This window comes from Benincasa hispida, chromosome 12 (genome assembly GCF_027475165.1).
Source record: "Benincasa hispida cultivar pf3 chromosome 12, pf3_genome.v1.1, whole genome shotgun sequence".
In the NCBI taxonomy this organism is placed as follows: domain Eukaryota; kingdom Viridiplantae; phylum Streptophyta; class Magnoliopsida; order Cucurbitales; family Cucurbitaceae; genus Benincasa; species Benincasa hispida.
In genome coordinates, this window is record NC_143489.1 from 60945043 (window position 1) to 60952457 (window position 7415).

The window sequence follows — 7415 nt, forward strand, 5'->3', positions numbered from 1 at the left end:
CATGAAGGACATAACGTAATGTGAGTTTTGTAGTCAAAGGAATAGTTTCTTTTCCTGCAATAGAGGTGTAGCTACCATCGAAAATGTGAATCTTTTCATTCCAATACACAGGTGAATATAAGTCAAATAAACAAGAGGAACTAGTTATATGATCGGAGGCTCCGTAATCAATAATCCACGGAGATGAATTAATGCAAGAGATAGTTTGAGGACAAGTACCTGATTGTGCCAAGGAAACACAAGGATTACCAGATGAGGAAGTAGACTTTAGTAGCTTCAGAATTTGGTCAATTTGCTCTTTGTTAAATGGGCTGGAGTCAGCAACATGAGCCTCAGAGGTATGCTGATGAAAATTTCCCTCACCTTGCTTAGAACTTTTTCGTGAAGTTTGCAACAAGTTTCGTGTGTATGACGAGGTTTATTACAATAGTCACACCAGATTCGAGGCTTTTCATGTGGCTTGTTGGATTGATCAGAAGCCTTCATCGCAGTATTTTCGATCACCAACATAGAGCATTCAACTAAATCAATATGTTTTTTTACAGATCATAACATTCCTGAGACTTTCTTCCCTGCAAACTTAAAAAAAACATCATTAATAGTTGGAAGAGTAGACTTTCTAAGTATTCTACCTCTAACTTCATCAAACTCCACATTGAGGCCAACAAAGAACTTGTAAATATGACCATCTTCAATAGTTTTCCTATAGTGTCTTTGGTCCTCTGTAGACTTCTACTCATAAGTATAAAAAAGGTCAAGGTCTTGCCAAATTCGTTTAAGAAAGTGAAAATATTGTGTAACTGAGTTAGTTCCTTGTCGTATATCACCCAATTTCAGGTTCAACTCAAACACTTGTGACTGGTTGCCCAAATCAGAATACATCTGAGTTACACTGTCCTATAATTCCTTAATAGTATAATAGCACATGTAATTGGAGCCAATGTCTTCAACCATGAAATTGACAAGCCAAGTCATAACCATGGAGTTTTCAGCATCCCACCTTGCGAATGATGGGTCATTTGGACTAGGGGCAATTTTTTCTCCCATGATGTAGCCAATCTTCCCTTGTTCATGAATATACATCCAAATACTTTGGGACCAAAGAAGAAAATTTTCTTCATTAAGTCGAATGGTGGTAATTTGGAAGTGGGACCAGTTGATTGGATACAATTTTCGCAAACTTTAGTAATAAGTGCCTTAGTGTCTGTCATATTGCTGAAAAAAAACACAAACTCAAAGGGAATGCGGCTGTGAACAAAACGGTAGATCTAGAAACTCAAAGAATCAATAGATCTGAAAAAACTAGGGAGAAAACGAAGAGAAAACCTATTGATTCAGGGATACCAAGACCAGTTGAGCAGTGGCAGCCGTCGAATCCAATTACGATGGACCAAACGAGCGAGCAATATCAACTGCGGCGGACCAAAAGGGGTGATGAACGAGCAACATCAACTACGACGGAAAAAACGAACGGCTATGAGCAGTGGGAGTGGTGAACTCCGAACCCTAAAAAAAATTGACGGACCTTGAAAAAACACCCACGTCAACTAGGAACCCTGAAAAAAAAAAAAAACTGATGAACCCAGCGAAGAAACGACGGCCGATGGTCTCTGAATGTCTGGCGACAGAACCAAATGAAGGAAAAAGTCGTCGTTGGCGGTGGCAGCATTCCTAGGTTCTTTTTTAGGTTTTTTAGAAAATTAGGGTTTTAGGGCTTGAGTATAATTATGCTCTGATACCATGTGAAAAATGTATTATTTTTTCTCATATTACAAGAGTACAATGTCCCTAATTTAAATAGAGTACAAACTTAATGAAATAAGAAAAATATTGACAGAAAAAGAAAGAATCTAACACAATAATTACAGCAAATAAGATCAAATAAAATAAAATATTTGCATAAATCAACAAATGTTAAGTCCATCACCTTTCATTTCCTCCAATACATTCTTCTACACCCAAACTCTTGTTCACTTCTCAGATTTGGCCAGTATATATGTCTTTGAAGCAATAAAATTGCTTTGAAATCATTTGAAGTGTGAGGCAGTATAAGTTCTGGTCGAAGGGGTTCTGCTCCGCCTAAAATTAAGAAGAAAATTAAATTAAAAATAGAGTTGAAGAAAACTAAAAGTAGATTGAAGTCGTGAGAGATTATGAGACAAAGTCATTAGAGATTATGAGACTGAGAGATTAAGGGATCAGGAGACCAAGAGACTGAGTGTTAAGAGATTGAGTGGGAAGAGGTTGCGAGATTGAGTGAGAAAGATTCTAAGAGTAAGAGGGAGATAGTGAAAGATGAGATTAAGATGAAGAGGAAGGCCTTGCGAGTGATTTGCAATTCGGTAAAGGGGCGTGAAAATATTTTGAGATTAAGAGGGGAGAGAGGTTACTGACTTGTTGGCGACGTGAAGGAGAAGTGAAGAAGAAAACCTAGGTTATTTCATATATATATAGATATATAAATATATGTGTGCGTGTGTATGTATGTGTGTATATATATATATATATATATATATTAAAATACATTTGACTGGGTCGCGTTGGGTCAACCCACAATTATTTTTCCCAAACTTGGGAACCAACCCAAAAATTAATTTTTTAAAATTTTCAACCCAGCCCAACCCAACCCAAAATTTAAAAAAAAAAAAAAAAACTAATCCAAACCAAACATTACGATTTGGGTTGGGTAGGTCGGGTTCATCGGGTTACCAGGATTTTTTAATACCCTAGTTTTTGTTGATTTGTTGATACTATTAATACTTTATTTTGATGTTGTTCATACTACTTTCTTTAAATGACATCTCTCTCTGTTAATACGATTCTGCCTTAAAAAATATTAATCAAAAGGGGAGATTGTTGGAGATTTTCTTATTGTTTCTATACTTTTCTAAGGCAGCTTCTGGTGGTTATTGTAGTTGTCACAAATGAAGTCATAACATTTGTCTCAAACATTACTATTTCCTGCAAAATATTTTTCTTTCTTCATCTAGAATTTATATATGGAATATTTTTATTTCCTAATCTAGGAAATCTTAGCATAAGTTTTTTTTATCAATATTTTTATTATTTATGGTGGATCTTATTTTGACAAAAAGGGAAATGCTTTTCTGAAAATTCTTTCCTTATTTGGTCATGGTTTTAATAGAAGATTTTTTGCCCTCATTTAAGATGGCCGCATTTGTTTATTGTGAGGAGAGTATTTGTTCTTGGTGGCCATTTTTTTCAACAAAGTGTTTTTTATCTTTGCTTACTATTTTCTATTATGCAACGTTATTGTGTGAATCATTCAACAACGTGAAGATTATTCTATCTTAGTGGAACCTAAGGCGCAGTTGAAGGGATGGGATTCTCAATCTTAGAGGGAGTCTAAGACTTCATTCATCGAGAAGGATTTCTCAAGACCTAGGGGGACCTTCGTGAAAGGAGTTCTCAAGACTTAGGAGGACCTAAGTGAAGGAACTGTGAAGTTCCACAGCGGAAGCGGGGATCGGTCCAATTTTTAATTTTCATATAATGAAAAAACTACAAGACAAGATATACATTATCACAGAAAATTATACAACGTGCAAGTGAGGGAAAAAGGAATTAGGGTTAAGGTTTCAAGAACCTTACCCTTGTAGATATTGAAACCTTCACGAATTCCTCCTCTTCGATCACGAACAATTCATACAATCTCGAATACCCGATGGTGACACCACCAATTGGAACCTTTTGTATTTTTTTTGGGTCGAGAATCCTCAGGAGTTGTGGGCTCTGTAATTTTGGAATAAGAAGATAGATTGAGAGAAGAAGAGAAGATTTAGAGAAGATTTTGGAAAGTTTTTTAGAGAGATCTAAACAAAAAAAATTGAGAGAGAGTCTGTAACAATTCTTCTTTGAAGAAGATGAACCAGATCTCCAAAAATCGTCCCACTCTTCATGATCCACCAAGAGAGAAATAAGGGGAGGAAAGTTATTTCTATCCCTTTAAAATTAAAATTAATATATAAATTAACTTATTATTATTATTATTATTATTATTATATCATATATAATACATAACCTAAAGTTTTATATAGTATCAAATACAATATAACCTATAGTTTTAATTCTCTCATTAATGCATGGTATTTAATATAGATCTCATTTGTACTAATTTGATTATATGAATCCAATTCACATAATTAACATTTGAATCATATTCAAATATTTATTTCCTATCAAATAAACTTTATATTATAATGTATCGAATACATTATATTAATTATATCATACACAATTAAGTTAAATTAATTATATCACATATAATTAATTCCCTCAATTAATTTGAACAATTCAAATTAATCCAAAGTTGATTCTCAAAAATCCCTATTGAGCTATAGAAGAGATCTTATGGACTTGTAGATGAAGCTATTAAACTTTTTTAGTTAAATTATTCAACATCCATTAACTGTCGGTCACTCCACTAAAGACCAACAACTGCACTCTTCGCACTACAAATATATTTCTATGTTCATTGGATATAACCAGTTAACAGTGCGATAATCCTTCACAAATTGCTCGTAAGTACAACTTGACCAAAATTACCGTTTTGCTCCTATAGTTACATCTAACTTCTTAAGTACCATTGATCCCTCTAATGAACAATAAGTCATAGTTCAACTATGATCAAACCCCTCTCAGGCCAAGAGAGGGTGTAGCGCCACATTATTCAAACCCCAGAATCAACCTTTAAGGGAGCAATTTATCTACCTACCCTAATATCAGGGAAGGAGTGAATTTTGTCTTGTGTAGTTGTATTCCTAACTCCGTAATCAGACGAATCTTCAAAATGGTAGACTTATTGAGTCAGCAATCTGGCCACTCTCATTAATACAAATTAAATAACTGCCTTTATAGGTAGGAGTTCACAACTCAGTCAGGATTTAGGTTATGTCACCTATGGTCATTCTAGTAAAATGTAAGTCTCTATTATTAACGGTGTTATATAATGAGACTAATCATTTTGTAGTCCGGTTTTATAAAAAATTCTTTGTATAAGATACCTCCACTTACATGTCTCCACATGAATGATCAAGATCATATCATTTGTAATACTTTACAACAATTGTAACATCTACAAAGCGGGTCGTATTCGTAGTGTCACTAGGATAAGGTACCCAATCTTATTCATCTACTACAAACCATTTAGGTTATCACTTAAACATGATCCACCTATATGTCTCTACATACATGTTTAAGCTACAGAAGATAAGTCTGGATGTTAATTTATTGGTTTGTGGGTAATGCTACTAAATGTCGAATAAAACATCTCATATTTTATCAAATAAATAAGTTGTTTGTACATTACAATTACAAACTACAGGCAGGGCATCAACCCCAACACTTTGTTCTCATGTGAAGGGAGTTCATTGAGTTACAAGGAAGATAATCAAGCAGAGAGGAGTCTCACACACTGTCAAAAGCCGAAGTGTTCAATACTAATATTATCATGCTTGGGGGATAAAGGAAGTCTCAAATCTAGGGAGAGCCTAGATGAACTATGAGTTGGGTTCTACGTGTGAGTCACTGTAGTAGTCTATATTACAGATTAGTACTACGTTGTAATTGTTTAACTCTTTAATATTAGTGGATTATCTTTTCTAGGCACACTATCCCTCAGACGTAGATGGTTTGTCGCCGAACTAGGTTAACAACTCTTGTGTGCATTTACTCATTTTCTTGTTGTTAGTATTTTGCTTTTACAATGATTGTTAGTGCTTTCTATTTAATATTCATAATTTGAGTGACGAGTCAACTTATCGCCTTTTCAATTCCAAGTGCATGCATTCTCTCTCATATTGTTCCATATTTCATTTGTCATATTGATGGCAAGAACTGTTAAGAAAATTTTAGCCCAAAAATTAAAGCCCATTAACACAATAACTGAAAGAAAACAAAATAACTGCAACATGGGTTATTTCCCTTTTGTGGGAAGTTGCTGAAAATAGTAAGAAAAAAAATAGAAGAAGAAAAATGGGAAGACATTAGCATTTTTTTTCATTGCCACGAGTGTTATTCTTGCTGAAGAAGATGAAAACCTCAAGCTTTTGAGGTGTTTTTTCTTGGCTTTATATGTGTGTTTTTCTCCAATTGAAAAGTTTGATGCTAGTGTAAGAGTGATTCTTGAGAATTTTTTCTTTCGAGAGAAAATTAAAAGATTGTTCTTCAAGTATTGTAAACTCTTGGGTTCTTAATTCTCCTAATCTTTTTTTTTTTTTTTTTAAATAGAAGTGGCATCTCACTTCCCTTAAACTTGATTTATGATTGTTCTTATTGCTTGAAACTTAGATTATTTTATCTATTTTTTTAAGCCTACGAATTTCAAATTGTTTATTATGCTATATTTGGAATTCAATCTGATCTAGGCTTACTGGATAATATCTATTGTTAGAATTGGTTAGCTTAATTTGCATTGATATACTATTATTTCCAATCAAGAACTTGTCAATGATTCTCACAACTAAATACATTTATCAATTTATGAGCTTCTTTTACTGGGTAGTATTAGTAGTAAAACTGGGTTGATTCTAGGGAGCCTATGTCTTTGAAAAATAGTAAAAGAGGGAGGTTTGGTTTGACAAGAAAACTAAATGTGAAAATAAAATAGTTTAATGACAAGATAGCACAAGATTATCTTTCACCAATTGAGAGACCATCATTAGGCTATTTATGGATTAGTTATTGATTTATCAAAGGAATTGGATTATTTGGTTAACAGTCTAATCAACATATTGGCAGGGACGGTCAAGCTTCCTTAATAGAAAATGTATTCGTATGAACTTAATTTTTTAATTTTTAAATTAACTACGTAGTAGTCATGCATTTATTGGGATTGATGTCCTAAATCTCATGGTCTAGTAGTTTGTAATTATATTATGCAAAATTTTATTTATCTAATAAAATAAGAGGAATTTTATTCGACAATTAGTTGTATTAACCCACAAAAACCAATAAACTAAGATCCAAAGTTATTTGGTCTAATTTAAACATGTATATGGCGACATACATATGAATTGTGTTTAAGTGATAACCTGGAAGATCTATAGTAGATGGATAAGGTTGAGTACCTTATCCTGATGACACTACGAATACAGACCGCTTTGTAGTTGTTACAATTGTTGTAAAGTACTACAAATGATCTGATTCTGATCATTCATGTGGAGACATATGAGCGGGGTATTCTATACAAAGAGTTTGTATAATACCAGACCACGAAGTGAATAGTCTCTCTGTATAATACCATTACTAGAAGAGACTTACATTTCACCAAGATGACCATAGGTGACTTGATCTGTATCCTGTGTGAGTTGTGAACTCTTACCTATGAAGGCGGTCCTTTGATTTGCATTGGTGAGAGTGACTAGTTTCACCGACTCAATATGCCTACTATTTTG